This window comes from Falco rusticolus, chromosome 5 (assembly GCF_015220075.1).
Source record: "Falco rusticolus isolate bFalRus1 chromosome 5, bFalRus1.pri, whole genome shotgun sequence".
In the NCBI taxonomy this organism is placed as follows: Eukaryota; Metazoa; Chordata; class Aves; order Falconiformes; family Falconidae; genus Falco; species Falco rusticolus.
Genome location: NC_051191.1, coordinates 80,939,261 through 80,961,693, shown reverse-complemented (window position 1 = coordinate 80,961,693; position 22,433 = coordinate 80,939,261). Strand labels below are relative to the sequence as shown.

Sequence of the window (22,433 nt, the reverse complement as noted above, 5' to 3'; positions counted from 1 at the left end):
TCACAGTAAAGACAATGGCCCTTTCTTCCCCACCAAACCAGATAAGAACACAATAAGAAGACTTGGTAGGTTATGTCATAAAACTGACATAAAAATATGGTTTACTGAAAGGTATTTTGATTTTTCTTAATGTCATAACATTAATAAATAAAATGCACTGCAGAATTCCTTTCATTTGAACTTTAAACTTCAAATGTCAAATTAATATCACAATTGAGAAATGTTTTCAACTTGACTATCCTTTAATCAGCCACAAATTAAACTAAATACATATGTAGCAATCACATAGTGGTACAAGGCTAATAGGAAATAAAAGTCATGCCACTTCAAAGAAAGGAAGCAATGGAATTTGGAAGAAGTCCAGCTCTGCACCTCTGTCAAACTGCTATGCACAAGTCCATGAGCAATGTCTTGAACTCTGTAACACCAGCAAAATGCTAATGCGAGGCCATGTGGCCCTAGCAGACAAAAGCAACTAGTCTCACAGTCTGGCAGTAATCGTCTGTGCGTAGCTGTATTTTTCCAAAAAACTATATCGTGCCTCACGTATCTAGCACTCATAGCTTTAATTACAGCTTTCAACAAAAATTCTGATCCTGCGGTATCTCTCTGCACAGATATGCTCATCATTCAGCAGTCTGGACAGTTTGGACAGTTGCTTCAACAACTGTTTGAATGGACATTCTCTTTTATAATAGATAATTTTTTTTTAATATTAAAACAGAATGCAAGGCAAAGTTAGTGATACCTTCCCACTTTGAAAACGCACTCAGGGTATTGCTGCAGCGCTGTGACTGAATACACAAAGGGAAACATTTTTATGACCCTGTCCTTTGCTGCTCTTTAAGTTCCTCTAATGGGCAAAACCAGGCTCTGTTAGTTCGCATATTTTGGCATTTTGTTTCAACAGAGATGAATGTGTCAAATCTAGTCAGAAGCAGAATACACACATATTTTCTAGAAGCCAAACAACCATAAAACTCTCCTTCAGTAATATGTCTGCTTATACTCCTGCTTCTGCAAATTTCCAACTGTTGTGCAGATTCTTGCATCTCTTAGCAAAAGCAGACACTACCGTTCCATACATAGCCTGATGTGAACCTAGCTCACTGATTTACAACAGATTTTAAAGCAGGTCTAGTTCAAACAAGTTTCAGAAAAGTCTGGTCTTGATATATTTAAGTAACGGTTACTACTGACAAGAAAATGAAAGACATACAAACAGCAAACTAAGCTTTAAAGAAGCTGTATCTGGAAAGACAGTCTGGAACAAATGAACAACATAAACACACTGTTGTGATGTGCATTTCTTCTGACTTGAAAGGGATCTTGCCTCCTTCTTCTTCTCTGTTCCAATTTATAAAGAACATTTTGCATGGGGAAGCTTGCAGATGCTTTTGTGCTTGTGACCCGTATTTCTCTGGGGAACGGGCAGATACAGCGCAATGCACATAATAGCATCTGTTACGTCTTAAGAAAGAACATGAGAAGCCTCTATCTCTAAACATATTATGTCATCACGTTCTGTTGCTTCTGGTAGGTATATCAGTTGGAGAAGCTTATCATGAAAATGATTTTCAATGATTTCCTTTTATTGCATATTATTCCATTATTATTGCATATACTATACTCCTAGGCAGTTCTTTAATTAAGCTTTGACCGAGAGCTTTGGCTAAAGTCTCCATTTTCTTTTCTTGCAGCCTTTCCTTGCAGATTCTGTTTTAAAGAGATCAAAGTAGCTCAACAGATGTGTGTTCTGATATGCTGTTTTTAACTCTCTTTACCAAAGCAGCCATCTCAAATTGTACGTGGTTAAATTTCTTTCACCAAGTACTAATGTAAATGTTTAATGTGCGTAGTGATTGGCTGCAAGACGAACAAAACAGAATTTCTTCATGCTTGAGAAAGATTTTAAAAGTCTCAGATGAATTAGGTACACATTTGAGGACTCTTTGTGGAACTCAAGGGGTTAGTTGGTAGTGTCCCTTTGTGCGTAAGAAAAGTTTATTGCTTGTTAAAAGTTTATGTAAATTCAATAACATAAAATTCAGAATTCAGTTACCCCTTGCCTGCTCAGTTTATGTGTAGGCTTTGCCTTGAACAGGATATCTTAAAATTCTTCCATGCTGCAGTAAATGACAAAACACCCTGAAAAGACTTGGGACCTTCACATAACAAAATAAGAAGCCGCAAAATGATGCTGGCTTTGAAAATGGTACATTTGAATACACTCAGAAGGAAACCATTCCCATTACTGAATGGTTTCCTTCTGAGGAAGGAAATTGACTGGGAAATAGAAACAAATCCATTGAAGTTTTGTTATATAATATATTGTTTAATGAAGTGTTAGCAATGGACACATTTATTTTGAACAGTGCCTCAACACTGCCGTGCTTCTGCTTGCATAATGTACCATGAGATGTGAAAATATGTAAGTAAGGAATTTTAAATCTTGTTTTTCTACAGTCTTCCCTCTGTATTTTTAGGTCCTGCTCACTTCATGGAATGATCTCATTATTTAAACAAACATAAATGGACATCTGGCAAATTCAGACTCAATGTGACTCATATGCAAATGTGATCAGTATGAATAACATATTAGAGATGAAGCATTCACATAACCAACCTAACCCAACTGTTCTAATTCTATAGATACTGAAAAAATACACTATCTTGGTCCAGATCTACCACAAGAGGGCAATTTTTTACATCAAACCATCAACATTACTACCAATCTGTGGTGACGTAAGTTGAGGCGGACTGAAAAGAAACACTATGTCTGCGTGGCTGGGTTTGGACAAAATGGCCTTTATTGTTTATACAAACTATTTATATATCTTAGACAGTACAGGTGTTAGACCCTGATAGGTTTTTGTGTCCTTCTTCTTGCTTGCTATTTGCTGTTGCTGTAGGTGCCTGTATGCTGCGGTTTTAAGTTCCGGTTCTTCACACCCTGTTCACATACCTGACAATTTGTGGCTGTCTTAAAGATACACGGCTAAGTCTTTGAAGTCAACTAACTTGTCTGCAGACCCACTGCAGACCCCAACACCAATCAATGTTTCTCTTCCATCATATGAAATACATCCCGTTCAAAGTTCCCAATCCTGTACATTGTGTCCTATTGGCACAGCTTTACCTAGCTCAAAGTTTTAATGTTCCTGAACTCCATTATTGTAAATTACTCAACAGTATATTTATAACTCTGTACAGATTTATGTTTTTTTAAGAATCAGAGGTTGTATCTCTGTGTACTAGTACGGAACTTACTGAGGAACTGGCTATGTGTAATTTGGAAAAGCGGTTCCTGAACTCCATAGGGTCTATACCACTCCTGAAATTCCCACAATCATTGAGATACTCATTTTCCAAAAAATGAGCTGATTCTTGCAGGACATTCTAACACATTCACTGCTGTTCTTTCCTTCAGTCCACTTTTGAGGTCTATGTGATTTGTCTATGTCATCCTTCTGCCCAAAGACGACTGGATGAGACCCCCTCTGGTGTCCTGCCTTCGTCATATCCCTAGACCACCCAGAATGATGTGCCTTTGAACCACGCAAGGCATGCCCTGAAGGGAGGCATAAGCTTCAGCAGAACTTCTATCACTAGATGCAAGAATTTGACTTAGGAAATAAAAAGAAAGGCCCACACATAGCCGTGCATCGCTAGATGACTGCATTAATCCCAGGCTTCTCTATTTTACTTTAAGTAAATCCACCTTCCCCTGTATCACTTCACAGATCCATAGCTCAAACTGAAGTTAATAATTATTCTTAGCTTTTATCATATAGCTCAAATTTTCTGTAAAATGGAAGTCTACACAGCCAATGCTTAAAGTAGAAAATACTTTCTCACACAAATAAATGAGCACACACATCCTCCGTCATATTCCCCTTGTAACATCTACCTGCAAATAGATATATTTACATGGCATATGTGCTTAGCTTTCTCTACTGAATATTCTCTAACCCATTAAACATTCCAAACTGCTAGAAGGGGAACCCAGTCAGAACTCTATAACTACTAGGTGTCAGAATTATATTATCCATTACTAGTAACTAATAAAATGTCTTCTGATCTATCTGATACACCAGAAAGCTGCAATGCCATCCAGTGAGACCTGGACAGGCCTGAGAGCTGGGTGGAGAGGAACCTGATGAAGTTCAGCAAAGGCAAGTGTAGGGTCCTGCACCTCAGAAGGAACAACCCTCTGCACCAGTACAGGCTGGGGACTGACCTGCTGGAAGGCAGCTCTGTGGAGAAGGACCTGGGAGTTTTGGTGGGTAGCAAGTTGCCCATGAGCCAGCCTTGTGGCCAAGGTGGTCAACGGTACCACGGGCTGCCTTAGGAGAAGCATGGCAAGTGAGTCGAGGGAGGTGATCCTCCCCCTCTACTCTGCCCTGGTGAGGCCACATCTGGAGTATGTCCAGTTCTGGGCTCCCCAGTTCAACAGAGACAGGGAACCACTGCAGAGGGTCCAGCAGAGGGCTACAAAGATGATGAGGGGACTGGAAGCATCTCCAGCATGAGGGAAGGTGGAGACAGCTGGGCCTGTGTATCCTGGAGAAGACTGAGAGGGGATCTCATCAATGTCTACAAATATCTTCAGGGTGAGTGTCAAGAGGATGTGGCCAGGCTCCTCTCGGTACAGCCCAGTGACAGGACGAGGGGCAACGGGGACAAACTGCAACACAGTAAGTTCCATCTGAATATGAGGAAAAACTTCGTTACTTTGAGGGTGACAGAACACTGGAACAGGCTGCCCAGAGAGGCTGTGGAGTCTCCTTCTCTGGAGACATTCTAAAGCTGCCTGGATGTGATCCTGTGCAACCTGCTCTAGGTGAACCTGCTTTAGCAGGGGTTTGGACTAGGTGATCTCCAAAGGTCTCCTCCAACCCTGACCATTCTGTGATGCTGTGATCTTATGCAAAATATAATTTCAGGTTTAGCACTGAAGATTTAAGGATAAAAGTAAAGATATGTTTTTGTATTAATCTCACTCTGGTCTGAAAAGCGAAGAAAGAAAAATTAATGCTACACATGGGTCTTCCACTATCCATTTTTTATAAACATTAAGATATTTAAAAGTGTATTTTTCAAAACTATTTCTCAGATAATATTGTTTCCCAATGCCAAATGTATTTTTTGTAGCTGTAGAAAATGGTAAGTACATTTATACAAACATGTATTGAACAATTTACTTGTACTTCAAATGACAATCTGATGATTAATGTATTCCAATACAGTTCAGCTTGTTGTTCTGGCTCTGTAATACTAACACGACTAATAGTTGCAATCTTCTTTTTATCATGAGATTCAACAAATATAATGACCAGAGATCAAAAGTAAACAAAGATGTTAAGTAAAAAGTTTTTGATTTTACTTTTATTATTGGTATTTTTCTTAGTTATTCACACATATGTAGACTGTAAAATAAATAAAAATCATGCCATTATAACATAATGAAGCGGAGCAGTTTCTCTTAATGATCATAAATTCAGAAATCAGCTTTTGAGTCCTGCTCATTTCTTAGGAAACTCATGCAAAGAAGTACATCAAGAAACCATTCTACACACAGTGATTAGTATGTTTATATTAATGAAATTAATTAATTATTTGACAGGGAGGGGGAGGCTATTGGTGAGGAAAGACTTCAAATTCTGAAAGGTATCCTTGTCAATCAAAGAAAACAGTGTTCATGCAAAGACAGGAAATTTCAAATGCAAAACTAATGTTTTGGGGAATTGAAAACACAGAGGTTGATGTGCAAGAGCACATGTTCTGCAGATCGAGTCTGGCAGATCTGGATTAGCGAGGCTGCAGATAAGGCTTTCCATTTATTTAGTGTTTACCAGCAGCTGCTTGTTAGCTGTTGAATAGGACTCATTGCCAAGGTAACTCTTTTAAACTGAATGTTGATTAGCTACAAGTAATTATTTTTTTACATCATCATGGCATCATTACATTTTTTTCAAAGGACTACTAGTAAGAGTAATGCTACATATGTCCTGTCCCCTTTCTAAGTCATGTTCAGTAGAAAGAGGACATTCTAAATCTGTGGGTAAAAGCAACCAAGATTTTGTTGTAATATCTGTCAAAGTTTATCTTCTTTTATTTAGTCTACATTTCTCTACATATTTTCATTATTGATAAATATATCAAAGCTTTCTCTATTCACTGTTTGCAGACTAACTACAGTTTCTTTTTCTTATTTTTATATGTGGGTTTGTATTATATGAATTTACTAACTAAGGAACTTTGTAAAAAAATCCAGTACATATAAATTGAAGAATGATGACAAACATACTTCAGGTTATGATTTTGTGATAATTTCATTGACTGTCCTCATCTTTGCAGAAAACTAATACAAGCCTAAACTATTAGTAAAGTGAATTTACATTCTTCCATGAAAAATCTCTGGAATAATTTTTCATTTTATTCTACAGTTCTAACTTAGCATTGTTTGATCAACAGTTAGATGGATGTGTTCATGGAGAATAGAATACTAGTCAAAAGCATTGATGATGGAAGACGGCTGTTCTAAATATTTCTGTACTTACTTAAGGGGAAATTATAGAAAAGAAACTAGAGGAAAAAATTCAAGTCCTTTTGAAATCAGTGGAATCAGGAATATACTTCAGTTAAGGAAGTTCTTACAACTCTTATTTGTTCATGCATGCAAATAATTTACTAAAAAATTCTGTCAGTGGCACTCTTTCCTCTGTGCAGGGACTCATTCTACATAACCAACAAGATGTTAAAAATATACTGGGCTGCTCATGGAGCAGTTAATCCAGACGTAATGCAACCACTTGCGTAGAGTCAACCATTAATGTTGCAACTGAATTCACATTTAGGTATTTCTGTTTGGCATAATTATATGTACATCTGTAATAACATGTAATATTTCCTTTAAATCATTTTAGCATCAAGTCTGCATTATGAAATACAGTTATGGTCTTTCTGAACAACAGTCTGAACTTTAGCACTAAGTGGATAAATTACTTTATCCACTTTTAAAAATGCATTTTAAATCTGTAGTCACGTTCAAACATTTTTAGAGAAAACATATTTCTGAAAAATTGTGGGTCTACTTCCATGACTAAAACCTTAGCTTTTGCAGACTCCTCCCTCCCCTACTCACGGTGTGCAATAATCCAATGAAATGGACCATTGCAACTTTGCGTTAGGAATCTTTGCATATACCGTACTGGATATTGGCTAACAAACCAGTTCCGCAGAACATTACAGTATAATTACAGACTCATAAATGTCTTCTCATATTTTGATCGGTAGATGTCCGTCTTTGAGGAAAAGTCAAAGACGAGGGGTTTATTTGGTACAAATTTATGATGTATACCCCCCTCACCCCAAAGTAACCCACACTAGCAATAAGCCTGACATGATTCTGAAAAATTCTGTAGTTGCAGTTCAACAACATAGTTGTATTTTCTAGTAAACCTGTGGGCTTAGAACTCTTTTCCAGTGCACTAACATGAACTTCTCCCCAAAGATTCAACAGAAGGCTTTAAAAAATTCCCTAGCACATTAAATAGACCATATAAAAAAAATATTACCTTGAGGAACCTGCAAATCTGAGAGTTGGATGAGGAAACAATGAACTACTTCCTCTCATTTCTGTAATGGATGAGAAGGAAAACAGATCCATATGGTACATATGTGTAGCAGAGCTCATTTTAGAGTTAATCCCAGAACAGGACATTTTTGTCTGTCCACCTGTGAATTTCTACTATTGATAACACTTACTAAATATATAAAACCAAGGTTCTTCATGGCTGTAATTTATGCAGTATCTGCTACACATTAGAAGAATGAACCTCTAAGAAAGGGTGATGTTTAATAAATTGTATTGCCATGTGAAAATGCTTCTTTCTCTTCAAATAAATAATGCTGCAACTTCTAAACTTTAAGTATTTTATGCTCTGAACTTGATCACTGAAACCATTAAAATAATACCATATGCTGGACACATCTTTAAAACAGATTTGCCTACTTCGCTGAAGGTGGTGGGAAAACAACCTGTCAACCCACTCTGAATCTCCACTGTCTCCCAGATGGACACAGGAATGCAAGAAAATACTAACTTTCCTTCATATAAATTAAGAGAAGGAAATTTGCTTTCAATCAAGGAAACTAGATTGAGTGCATAAAAATAAAGTAAAAATGGTTGCAGCACCTCCTCAGACTACTGTAGAAGGTGAAAAATGGGCATGATCTAAAAGCACAGAAACAATCCCAGAATGGTTAGCGTTGGGACAGACCTCTGGAGATCATCTAGTCCAACCCCCTGCTACAGCAGGTTCACCTAGAAGAGGCTGCACAGAGTCATGTCCAGGTGGTTTTATATCTCCAGAGAAGGAGACCCCACAGCCTCTCTGGGCAGCCTGTTCCAGTGCTCTGTCACCCCCAAAGTAAGTTCTTCCTTATACTCAGAGGAAGGAACTTCTTGTATTTCAGTTTGTGTTCGCTGCCCCTTGTCCTGGGAATGGAATTACTATGTGTAGAAACACATGAGCAACCTCTGGGGTGTCCTACCTACTTAACAGATTAGGAACATAAGATTCCTTGACCAAGTTATTTATGGACTATTGCCATACACTAATAATAATAACTAAATAGAGTTACCATAACTGCTACTGTAATTGCTGATGTGTGTAGCAATCAGATGCAACATACCTAAACATACAGAAATACGTGCAAATAGTACTTCAGCATCCGAGTATCTTATAGGATGAAATGCACCTGTAGAATCTTACAAATTGAGGACTTGAAGGTGGAAACTTTGGGATGTAGGCAAAACGTTTGGCCACAGTAGGGCCTCTCCCACTATTAAAGTAAACCATGTATCCTATATGGACAGAAGTCTCATTGATTTTTAAAGGTTTCCAAAACAAAAAGCTTTCACAAAACCATGTTGAACTTGTAGAAAACAAGTGTCTTCCTTACAACTTAATATAAGTTGCCTGGAAAATCCTGATTAAATATAAGAAGGAAGTCAATTTTTTTTTTAATACTCATGTTTCCCTTCCTCCTCATCGTTAAGGAGTGACATTCCACTGTGCATCCATCAATATACACAGCCTTTGACTGTTCTTTCCAAGATCACAGGATTTTATAATTCTGACATGAAAGCTACAAGGAATTGTGAAGTTGTTAAAGTTAATTTCTATTTACAGGCAAGGAAACAAAGTGCACTGTGACATTTCTGGTTCCCTTTTATGAGGAAACCTCTACTAAAAGTCACACTATCTTCAGTGTCAATATGTCCTGCTTCTCTTTCTAAATTAAAATCCCCAAACCCCTATATCGCCACCTTGTACCCTTCTCCTGTTTCATGATTGAAGGTACTAAATAGACTACTTAAGAAATAGGAAGGCAAAGATCAGTTCCACTACTAAAACAAATAACAAAACAATTATATTTGGGACCTGTACATCAGATGAAAAATGCATATATTTGAATTAATAAAAGAGTAGAACAGGGAATTATTTTGCAGACTGCTTCTAATGTTTTATACAGTACAGGCTGAATAACACTGGCTTAGACTGGGCTGGTTCCAAGTAAACTCAACTTCCCACATGTTATGCCACAGAGGACCAATTCATATTTTCCTCTGGGCAAGATATTTTCTACTGGTTGTGAGAACAAAAAAGAAAGGCAAGAAATTATTTGAGACTGACCCAAATCACAGAGATACTGATCATCCTCTATTTATTCAAAATGCTTTTATGTTACCCCTATCAACAGTCAGCATCTTAACTCTCATTGTACTTCTGTGAATGCTATTTTGATTGTTTTACAAATGGAGCTACGTGAATTCATCTCTGCTGTATGTCCTGAGCAAGATCTGATTCTACACAGCATGGAACTCAGTGTCTGCAGAATCTCTGAATGATAGATGGTTAGCGTTTGGTTCTGGCAAGTGTCTGTAGAGCTTCTGATACACGTCAGATTACAGTCCCCACAAGGCAGGCACAAAGCAGAAGAGTAATCACAATGTAACTAAGGGCCAAGTTCATCAGATCACCTCCTCTGGTATGGATGACAGAACTAGAGATATACAACAGCACCAAAATAAAGGATTTGTAAGCAAGTCAGACTGCTTTCTACCCAGGCTTGTCAGATCTTAAGTCCTCATAAAGAGCAGAAGTTCTTAGTTGTTTTGTGATTTTTTTTTTTAATCTGGAACTGTTTTAAGTACCCGAGTCAGTGTTAGGCACCATCACATGCTGTTTTAGTATGGCCACAAATGACTTGGCAGAGGTTGCACAGGGCTTCTGTGGAATTTCAAAACCAAAAATCATCTCTCCATGCTGAGTGCAGGGTCGGGTGCTAGATCGGGAACCAAAGATGTGCTTCATTTGTCAGTACGCATACATGTTGTGAATTAGTCCAGGGTAAATGCATTTGGTCAAAAGCAACAGCCAACTTCCTACATACAAGAATTGCTATTGTTATCAAACCAAATAAAAGCATATTATCTGATGGACTCGTGGTGAGTCATGCTCACAGAAATGCCTTGCAGTATTAAGATGATATCTACTGAACTGGATTAATTAAGCTTAACTGAAAAGCAAACAGCAAATACTGGCATTAATAAAAATATTTTTTATTATGGTGAGAATGTATTTTACACTGTCAGGGAATTAGTATGTAAAATAGAAATAATCATCACATCACAAGCGTTTGCAGTGGATACAAACTGAAAAAACTACCCTAATAATATGCATGACTGGGCAGCCATAGGGTAAATCTTTTCACAGTTGTATAACTGCTATTTCATTGCCATGAGTGCTTTCTAAATAACTATATCTAATGTAATTCTTCGTTAATAGCATATTCACCAGGAGCGCAATCTCTGAGAAGAAATATAACAGGTGATTAATAATACAAATCATAGAGAATCACTGCTTTAGACTGGGAGGTGAAAAACTATTTCATATACAAAGCTGAAACTACAGATAACGTAAGGTGTCAGACTGTAGTTATTCTACTTAGGTATCAAGGAGTCTGGAAATATATCATGATTATCTGAAGGTTCTTGTGAAATCATGATACTATATGCCACTAGCTAACTCTAAAGCAAAGTGCCCTCTAACAATACACCGTAGTTTAGTACATACTGAAGCAGCATGAGAAAATTCCTACCCCTTAATTTTGAGGAACACCTGATTTAACGATCAGGTTTTCATTTTTCATTTTAATGAAACTTTAATTATAAGACATGACAGGATGAAACAGTATATACTTGAAGGTATAGGCAAAGATGATATCGGATAAAACACAGGTATCTTTCTAAAATTACCATGGCAGAATAAAGCTGATGGATTCACACAAAGAAATTCAACAAGAAAAACCAGCCTGCAGTGAATCTGTGATACATTTAGCGCTAAGTCAGTGGTAAGCATATATAAACATTATAATAAGTAATTAAGCATTAAGGTTCAGGGAACAGAAAATTAATTTTCTACTACTCAGATACACATATTTGAGTCCATGCTTATGCTTCTCTTTCAGTATTGAGAGGACTGCAGCTTTACTATTGCCTTTTACTGATAGACACACTTTACTGGAAACCTCAGTTTGGAATTTGAAGCCAAACTACTGCAACAAAATTCAGGACAGCTGCTGGAGAAGCACTCATAAAGCTGCAGCTACAACAATGTCATCAAAGACGAGACCTCCTTGTTTCAAAACATAGACAGATTGAGTACCCATGGCTCAGCAGGTCATCACTTACAAAACCACAAGCAGAAGATTCTAAAGGCAGATGAAAAAATCAGCAGCAAAACCTAATAATCTGTAGGCGTTACGCTCTGCACAATGTCAAATTACTTCAGCAAGTGCCACTCAGTGGAGAATTCTCAACAACACGAGTACAGACATTCCCCACAACAGCTTCTCCTTTGGTGACTAGACCAGCTATTCTGCTTCTTTTCCAGATGCAGTATTAAGGCTGTGTGGAGTGAAATTACAACAACAAGGACATACAACTGCAAACAGAATAGTAGGGTTTTTACCTTGGCAATATCTTACTTTATGTTATTAAAAAAAAAAAAGACAAGAAGCTGTTGCTAAGGAGGGTAGGGCTTTGGGGGGAGGGGGCACAGGAGGACAAAATACACTCGACCAAATGATGAGTCAGTAGTCTGCTGCCAAAGCAGAAAAATAACATACATGTATTATTATCTACCTATATACATACATAAAAGCCATTGAAGCATCTTGCTAGATTTCTAACACATGGGTAAAGACTGCTTAGTCTCTTTATTATTCACGTGGACTTCAATACAAAAAGTAAATAGGAAATCACATCATGTTGCTTCACCTCTCTAATCTTACTATTGCTGTAGGTAAGAAAATGTACTTCTTTACATGTTTCTCTAGCTTCACAGACAACTTAAGTCTCAAATTTTGATCCCACTGGATTTGCTGCAGGAATCCAATTGCAGGAAACAATCATATGAAAGATTCATCAAAACCCATATGGTAAGGCCAACTTTCCCATTTACTTTTTTAAAATCAAAGGTCATCAGCAGGGTAAAAATAGTAAAAGAAAAAGACACACCTGAAAAGTAGAGCAAAGCAGCTACAAGATGTGGGATAAAAATAGCCTGAAAGTTTCTGCATATAACCAGTTCTAAAATGTTTCCAATAATTTCACAGCTAAAAAACCCAACAAAAAAAGTAAGAGATAAAACTACTGAGGTTAAAGTATCTCCACATAAAAGGACTTGGGTGTATATGAGAAGCTGTATAAAAAAACCCCAAACAAACACTGAACTCTGAGTATTCCTCAGCTGTAGCAAAAGACATTTACTAACAGAAAAAAACATCCTTATGCACAAAGTTATGTATTCATTTTATTTGTGCAGTGAACAAAAGTAAAAATTAATTCCCTCTCAAAACTGTACAGCCAAGAGAAACTGTTTACTATAAGCTTATCCTATCTGGTATGTGGACAGAGAAGTTCTACAGACCACAACTTTCTGCTGCTGTTGTGATTTTTTTTATTTATTTATTTTAATTAAGATGTATGTGAGTTCTGGATCTTCATAGCATAAATCTGGAGACCACAAGAGTGTCCTTATGTACCACGGAAACACAATGGAAAAAAGGACCTTCTGTATTCTACCCATGCCTCTTCGGGGCTCAACTCTAATGTAATTAAAATGGTATCACAGAAATCTAGGGATGGAACAGACCTTGATCCAACTTCTGATCTTTACACTGAGAACTCACAGTAACGTCAGAGGGGAACAATTGCCTCTTCTCTCTGGCAATGTGACAGCCTTGCAGATGCATGCCAAAATGCCTTTGCTGAGCACGTCCATCATAAACTTTCTAAGACTTTAGGATCCCCTTGGTGCCGAGAGAATGGTACAACAGGGACTTACAAAAAGCCAAGAAGCTGGCCTATGACTAAGAAAACAAAATGGCAGATGATTTGCTGAGCTTTAATTAATCCAAGTTGATCATATTGAACTGATTAAACTTTGCACCTAGTACAAAGTAATGTGGAGTACGCTGACTTAAAAATTTATAACTGCTGCTGTGTTAACAAAATACCTAGTTATATATACTCGAAAATTCTGAAACAAAAGATGCCAGTGACATGCAAATAATTGGAATATAAATTTAGTTACAACTATATAGATGAATTTGAAAGAAAAAGAGCAAACTAATAAAAATTTTATTTTAATAGGAATTACAAAATATTCACCAAGTGTTCCTCCTCAAAGCATTTACTCATTCAGTCTAATAGAATACTAAATGTCTAACTTTCAAAACTCAGCTGACCTAACTTTCTCACTAGAATGGTAAAATAGGGTATTCTTGTTCATTCATCCACAAGGATCCGTAGGTTTTTCTTTTTTTGTTTGTTTGTTTGTTTTTATTAGCTCCTCTTAGTCAATTTAAAGCTTCACGATGCTTCATGCCTATGACAAGTCAGGAGTTGCATTAAAAATGAGTAATTCCACACATCTGATTAAGAATTTGGGATTTTTTCTCTACTTAATCTCAAAAGAGATTTTGAGAAAGTTGTACAGAATGCAAAATAACCAATCTCAAAAGAAATGACCTGGTTATGATTCTCAGATTCCCAGAAGTACAGTATAAAATATTGTTCAATTATAACTCTGAAGGATGAATCAGAAATAATACAGGAGAGCCTCATTTGCTGGGGACAGGAGGTGTGTAAGGATGCGTCAGTTCCTCCTGTCACACACAGCCTTCCTAATGAACAACAGAAAGAAATGGGGAAGCCTCTTCTGCTTCTTTATCAAATACATGCAGAAAAGAGGGACCCTAGATGACAGATGGTGCATTTCCCTGGACCTCAGGTGTTACTTAATCACCTAATGATGTGAAAACCACTGCCACTATCCACTGATGAACACATCTGGGTGACATTAGTACAGTGTGCACTGCAAATCTTTATTAATGGGAACCGTCTGTATCCACAGAGCAGGTTGAATGATTATGTGATTGCAGACCAATTCCAAAGTTGAAATACCTCCAGTTTTAATCCAAAGATGCACACTGGATTAAAAACACCATACATTTAAATCACAAGAATAGTTTTGAAGTAGTATAGTAACCAGCCGTCTCACTGCTGAACTTTATAATTCGTCCTGTTATTTTTTCCCCTTTTGGCTTTGATGGCACAATATTTTCTCAGCAATAAAACCACTTGAATTCAGTTTCAACTGGAACCTCGCCTGACTAAAGAGTACAGGCATAATCTTGGTCTTTGTAGATTTATACAGTGAGGCACAAAAGGATATATGAAACAGTTTAAGTTAAAGAATTTCAAGCTCTGGCAATTTTACTCTAATGTAATTGCACAACACATACAATAGGTTATGTATGAGTTTCAACTAAAATGCTCTCATCAGCACAGAAGATTACTCGAGGAGTTTGAAAATTATGATTTTGGTTATTTAATAACTTCCTTTGGATTTTAATGAGCCCAAGTATGTGGCAGAGAATTGTATTCACCCCACTCACCACACCACCCCCTTCCATTGTTAAAGACAAAGCCCTATAATTTCCAGGAAATTAAAATTCTCTTAAACGCACATTTCAGTATTGAAAAGTGGGAGGAAAATGCAATAAGACCCTCTGAAGAGAAATGTCTAATAGGACCTACAGATTGAAATAGTATATTCATCCATCAGAAACTACTATTTCATTTTACTGTTTAGAAACAATCATTTCAAAGCTTATAGAGACTTAAAAGTTCAGGACAAAATGTTAAGCTCGTTTCTGGATCACATGCTGTACACTGCTTCAGTACGCCTTATTCACAGAGAAGAAAAAGGAGAGCCAGGTGCACCAACTCATCTTACACTACAACTTTACATAAATCCCTTACTTAATCCTTTGGACTTATACTGCTCTTTGAGTTGGGTAAAGGAGCAGTGTGAAAATGCTCCTAAAGCCTCAATGTAAATGTTTCTTTAATCCTATTAAAGCCACAAAACAGGCCCAGCTGACGGAGCAGGAAACTGAGCTAAGGAACTCTCAGTGACCCCATCACTACTGTCTCTCTTGGCACTGACCTGTTGGTCACAAGTTCATCCTAGGCATGGCACAGATGTTCTGACATCAGGCTGATTCAGGACATCAAGATGTGGACCCCTACAACACATACGCACATGCCAGACAGTGGTGTCTTTTGTGGTAACGTGAACTTTTGCATTGGTAACAAAGCTGAATTATTCAAATAGTTGATGCAGAAACAGAAGATAGGATTGAATGTTTTTAAGTGTGACTTTGTTGCATTACACAGAACTTTATGTTCCCCAAACATGACATTGAATTCAGCCAAAAATGATACAGCTTTATTGCTTTTCTTTTAAAGTCAGAAGAAGGGGGGAAAAGTTAAAAGAAAAATACTCAAGGTGACACCACACTTTAAAAACTGGGAAACTGGTCTGTTAAAATGTGTTGGTGGTAACATTTAGGGTTTGAACTCTCATTAATGTGGCCCCAGGGAAAATATAAACACTCTTTCTGAAATTAAATCTTGAGTTTGCCCACCGCAGTCTTGTTTTCAGCTTCAGCTGCTGGCACTTTAGCCTGCAATTGAGGCCTTGCATCAAATGCCAAGCCAAACATTCAGGAACAAGAATGGTAATGACACCCTATTTTGTTCTAAGTCATATTAAAATATAGCAAGTATTTTTTTTAAAAAAATCACTCATTTGAGATTAATAACTTAAAAGAAATTGATTTTCATAACCTCTCCCACTTGCACTTGTCTTCAAATAATAAACTTTGAGAAGAAAGCTGTGGTTGATGCTTGAAATCAAGTATACTTGCAAAATGACAACAGATCAAAATTCTGACAACTGGCTAACACTGAAGGGCATAAGTTTTACCTACAAATGTTGAAAAATAAATTCTCTGGTTTTGATGCATGATTTTGCAAGAGAATTGACACAAATGGATCAATAAATGAAAGTCACCGATCTGTAACACAAGTTTTTCAAGAAGGGTCCTTTCTATGTGCAGTGATAAAAGATACTAACATCATAACTCTGTTACTGAAACATATCATACCAGCATCTGTTTTAAGTTCTCTCTCTTATTCCTACCTTTTTTTCCCTAAATACACTGTATTCCAGGTGAGAGTGTGCTGCTCCAGCTATTAAATTTTCCCCTCTCTGTCTTCTGAGACTAGCAGTAGCCTCCTGTAATCTTACAATGCAGATGGACTGAGAGTACCAGCTGAAATGTAAGATTTATCCTCTGTCCCAGGTAAGGAATTAGGATCTCTTGCCCAAGATGGGAATCGTCAGCCCTGCCTATCCTACCCCCCAGCTTCTGTAATGTCACATGACACACAGATACTACGCCCTATATGAGAAAAATTGCTATCCAGATTGACATGGGAGGTATGGAGCATCTTCCATAACCACTGCTCTAACACACTTCTCCCAGATGGGAATCTGGGTGGCAAATTAATCTGATTTAAAGAGTAGATTGCTACTGTGACTCAAAACAGTGATTAAAGATAGCTTACCTGCCATGGGAGAAATGGAAAATTTGAAGAATGTGAAGTTACCATTTTACCAAGGAGACAGAGAAAACGTGTGCCAGGACTCTTGACTAGACTCATTCCACTGCTGACGCACAGTGGTCACTTGAAGAATATGAGATTATGACATACTCCAGACTTCTACCCAATATACCAAGTGGACTCCATGAGGAGTTTTTTGTCTTCATTTTGAAAAGTAATCATTAAAATCACCTCCGCAATATGAGTGACAAAGTGACAAAGTAGGTGTTAATTCATGGCCCAGCCTACATGACTGTGTAGAAACCCCCAACTTGTATTTGCAAACTTCCTGGATTTTTTTTTTTTTCTGGTTTATTATGCCCTTCCTGAAGGAATAGGAAAGAAGGCAGAGTGCTGGATCCTTAATACTGCTCTAAACTACAGCTGAAAAGGATTGGCACCAAACGCTTTTTAACTGTGCAAGCACATCAGCACTCAACATGAACCGCATCAGCACTCTTCTTGAAACCATAAAGTCAACTACATCTTTTGAAAATCTTCAGATTATATATGTACAGTCTAGTTACTGAAGTTACTGAAGTAGTAGTTTATGGTAACATCTTTTTTCTGTTCAATCCATTAAATTAGTAGTTATTTTAGAAGCCTTTTAACGCACATAATTTCACATTCACAAACAGTACATTTCTGAAAGGCAGGCAAAGGGTTTCTTCTTTTACTTCCATTCATCATTATGCCAGCCAGTTGTATAAATATATACTTTCTTAGAAATAGTGAATAAATATGCAAGTTTACTTAAAAGTAAAAAAGAAAAAAGAAAAAAAAAAGACTGGATGGGCACAGTTGAGAAGTTTAAGCAACATAAATAAAGTAAAATAATTGATTTATAATCTAAACATGATTAACACCCCAAGAATCTGAGCTCTTACCATGTAATTATGTATTTAAAGCTACATTAGGATTTAGATTTCAAAAGGAGATTTTGCTGAGTTGCAATGGTTACTGCCAATAGATGTATCACAAACTAGATTCCATCATGCACGTATAGAAGCACAGAGAGGAAAGCAAAGGTGCAGTCAATGACAGAAGGTGATTCACAACTAAATAAAGCTGAAAGATATTACCTGTATCATAAACATTTAAAAAGCAACCAGTTTTACAATTTCAGGAAAGACAAAATAAAGATAAGGAATAGCTGAACTTATGTCAACTCTCAGTTGGAGAGAAAGCCAAAATGCTATAAAAATAATACAAAAGTTTTAATTGCAATGTGCAACAATTATGACAATAAACTTGAAGACTGATGTATGGCCGAGATGAAAAAAGTTCCAGCCTCATGACATTTCCTCAATGACAGAAACACCACTTACATATATAGATTCTTCTAGAGAAATAATATCACCTTTGAAAGTAGAAAATTAAACATCAATAACAAGAAAGAACATAGAATTTTATCTGTCTGATAACAGGGCCCAATAAGCCACTGTTATTTTCTATTAAAATGATGTTTGGAGGTGTTTTTTGGTTGTAATATTGTTTTCAAATTACTTTTTACAATCACAGTTTCAGCTGCCAGACAGATACCTTGTTTCTCTTCTACTGTGCTGAAAATTCCCATTAATTTAATCTAATGCTTACCATACACAGCTTTATAAACTACAAGGTCGTTATTAAGACTATATGATCTATATGCTAACTAAGGCATTTTTGCCAGTATTGTGAAGAACTAAAATATTTCAACTGCAGCACTAAGATATATAAAGAGTGCTTTTAGTCTGATTTGTTTAAGAAAAACTTCATTGACCATTTTCTGTGGTGATTTTGATGGATAAGTAACAGAGCGACTATATAGAGGCCACGTATCTTCTCACATGGCCACCCTTTAGTACTGAATTACAGACAGGTCCTCAGCCAATTTGAATAACCCAAAGGAATTTGCTGCCTCTCCTCAACAGGGTGGGTAAAGCCAGTTGTGAACATTCACCCTGAACTTCAAGTATTCTTTTGCAGTCTTTACTTTCAATAACTGAATGCAACATACTAGTTCTCATCACAAAAGATTCTCTTAAAATATTAAAGGATTATGAACCTTGTAGACAGAGGAATCCTTCTCCATATCTTTCAAAACTACCTCTTTCTATAAAAGTTTGAGATGTCTTGTAAAAATGTTATCATCTACACTATCTCAAATTATTTTTTATTTTTTTTTAACTGATAAATGTTATTTCAAAATACAGCTTAGTCCTTAGAATATTCCCTAACAAACTCTGGTCTGTGCCAGTATTAGTAAAATGTGCTGATAAGGAAGAGCCACTCCTCCAGGGAGTATCAACTGAGACAGGAGGTAAGCAAATTTGAAAACCCAATTTACAAATAATGAATGAGCTGGCATTCATACTTAACATCTCTGAAGATTATTTTGAGAGTGATTTGTGTGTAAGGTGTCATTTGTTTACTATCAGGAGAAATACCAGCCCTTCTTTTCAGTTTTAAGTCCTTTCATTACCTTTTTCCATTTTTATTATTTTACTGTACTAATAAAAGTGAATTTACTTTGGTTAATTCTTTAGTCCTGAGTCTAAATAAAGCTAAAAATACAAAATAAGAATTGAAAATACTTGTAATAACTTGTTTTATAGTAAAAGGAACCCCAAAGATGGGCAAATTTTACATAATAAAGGCAGAAAAATATTCACTGTCTTGCTTTGTTGGACAATTGTTAAATAAAAGCCACATAAAGTAACCCTAACCCACAGAGGAAGTTACTTTTTGCGATAGAAGAAAAAAGTATAAACCTAAAACAAGATTATGATTGACATAACGATGACAATATCTGGCCATTCATGTTTGACATTAGACTAAAGTTTATACATTCTTTAGCGTATCACTAATCTTAATAGACCATGCTTTTTTCAACTGACTGATGATTCAGGACAGCAACAAACATCACTTTTAGAAAAAGGCCCAATTCTTTTTGTTAACTGTTAACAAAGATAAACATTTAACCAAGTTTCTGACTTCAGAAACTGAAATCTCAACTGGAAATCTTGGTCTGAACACTAGATACATGGTAACTTCTCTGCATGGAGAGTTTGTCTGCATCCATTTCTATGATCTTTATTACTCTTAGTTTGTCTGTTTCCTTTATTGCTTTTATGAAGAAATCCTATTCCTTCTTGTTCATTCTCATTTCTGCACTGTCAGACAATTTTATTTGTTGGGGAAATTCTGTGTGTTAAGCAGTAAAAATAAGACACATTACTAATAGAATTACCTGCTATAATAACCTTAATCAGATTTTAGAACAGTTACATGATGTTAACAGTATACCTGAGAATCATTAATAAAACTATGTAATTGATCCTTGGATTTAGATTATTTTTTATACAATAATTCAGCTTTGTTTTGAAAATATTAGGTACTTCTCAACACTAGACTCCTCTAGAACTCCATATTTAAAAAAAAATAAATTGTGATCTACAATCAATAAAAAGAATTATCTGTGGTGCCAGCAAACAAGTTTTGAACATAAACTATTATTACCCTCTCTTTTAGAAGCATATGACTCTACCAATAGCCAAGTGATGGGAGGTGAGAAAGCAGATAGCTTTGCGGAATATCCAGCCACCCACGTATTCCTGATTTGAAAGAATATAATAAAGATATTCTCTGTAAACACTGCAAAGAAAATACTTCACATATTAGGAAAAAATCCAGGTAGATAATGATGGTTATAGCAATTGTAACATACATCATCTTCCACAACCTATACTGCCAGAAGTGCTTTCAAGATAGATTTTACAGGCTTTGTAGCTGATCTACAAAATCAAAAGTAAGAAAAATAAAATAAAATCAGTTCTAGAAGTGCATTCAAAACAAATCAGACCTGTATGAGCCTATGTAATAAAGAAATGTTACACACGGAACTTCAAAAAAACTGAAATGGGATTTCGTACCATAACCAAACCCAACAACCAGTGTACCAGATAGAAGACTACTCAAAGGCCAAAACAAAGATCTAGTTGTTTTCTTCAGACAAAATAAACATCAAAAATATACTCCAGAAATGTAATACATTATTAAAAGTCACACTGATACACAAGAACAGCCATGGAGGAAATGAGAGGCATTAATCTGATTTACAGATATTTCCTGCTGTCTTGGGTATAACTTGATCAGTATTTTTCTTCCCTCAAAATCGTTGTGACTAAAATTCATCTGTGCACAGAATTATATGCACAACTCCCTCTCCAAGTATTAAATACTTGTTTCTTTTCAGAATAAGCTGAAAAAAACTGGGAAAATGTATGACTTGCACTTTAAGGTACAGCCCAAGATCAACTGCCCCTCTATAAATGTGTATTAATAAGATAAACTCTAGTATTTTCCAAATATTCCAAGTCTTTTTTGGAAAAGAGCAAAAATATTTCCAGTTCTTCTAGTTATATGGTAAGTATGGTAAGACTGCCCTAGCACATACCAACACCCCACAGAGGTAACCTCCCATGCATCCCACTACATTTTTGTCTGCTATAAATATGCAAACTATAACATATTGAATGAATATTTTTTTAAGCACTCAACAGCAATGAATAGGCAGTAAATTACTGAACTATGACATTTATAAACAACTTTCAATCTGTAGAACTGACAACAAAAATACTGGAATTGGAGAACAGAATACATTTGTAGACCGCCATTCCACAAACCTTCCTAACATTTGCGTGATTTTAAGAGTTAAAAATTCCTAGTTTTTAACAAAAGGCAAATGACATTTGCAGATTATGTTAGAAGCAGCCTGAACACTGTCCAAGTCTGAACAAAAATATGAAGCAGAGCAAATAATTTCCTGACCTTTCCAACAACAAATAATTGGAAACAGATCGTAGTTTGAGGTACAGTAGTGACCAATTACCTGCTTTGATCATTAGAATTTAGAAGACACCTGGTAATATGCTGGTTTTTATTTTTATTGACTTCAGCCTTCCCCAGTTTCTGGACAGTTTACCAGGACACTGTCAACATGAAAAATCACATTTCTGTCTGAAAGTTTCATATCTACTTGTAAATAACCCCTAAGGTGACTAAAAAATGAAGTGCATTTGTAAAAAACAACTCCAAACACTATGCTATTCCTCCAGTTTGTCTCCTTTTCACTTACTGAACATATGATTGAAGGAACAATAGGAGACTGGAAGGGGAATTGTCTTACTTTCCTCAGTTCAGCATGAGTTAAAAGAGTGGCTAGCTGCCGTACAACACACGAGTTAAATTCCTCCTCTTCCAGCTCTACATCTTCCTCGACAAGTCAGGTACCGTAGAAGCTGTGAGACCTTACTCACTCTGAGGCAGCCACTGGCAGAGAGGCAGGCATACACAAAAC

The 22,433-nt window shown here is 36.5% G+C and overlaps 1 protein-coding gene across 4 annotated transcripts in view; it reads right to left on the bottom strand.

The window, feature by feature from the left end:
- The window catches only part of CCDC91 (coiled-coil domain containing 91), a 155,503-nt gene that overhangs the window by 7,220 nt on the left and 125,850 nt on the right, over positions 1-22,433 (bottom strand). The gene's annotated exons all lie outside the window — the stretch shown is intronic.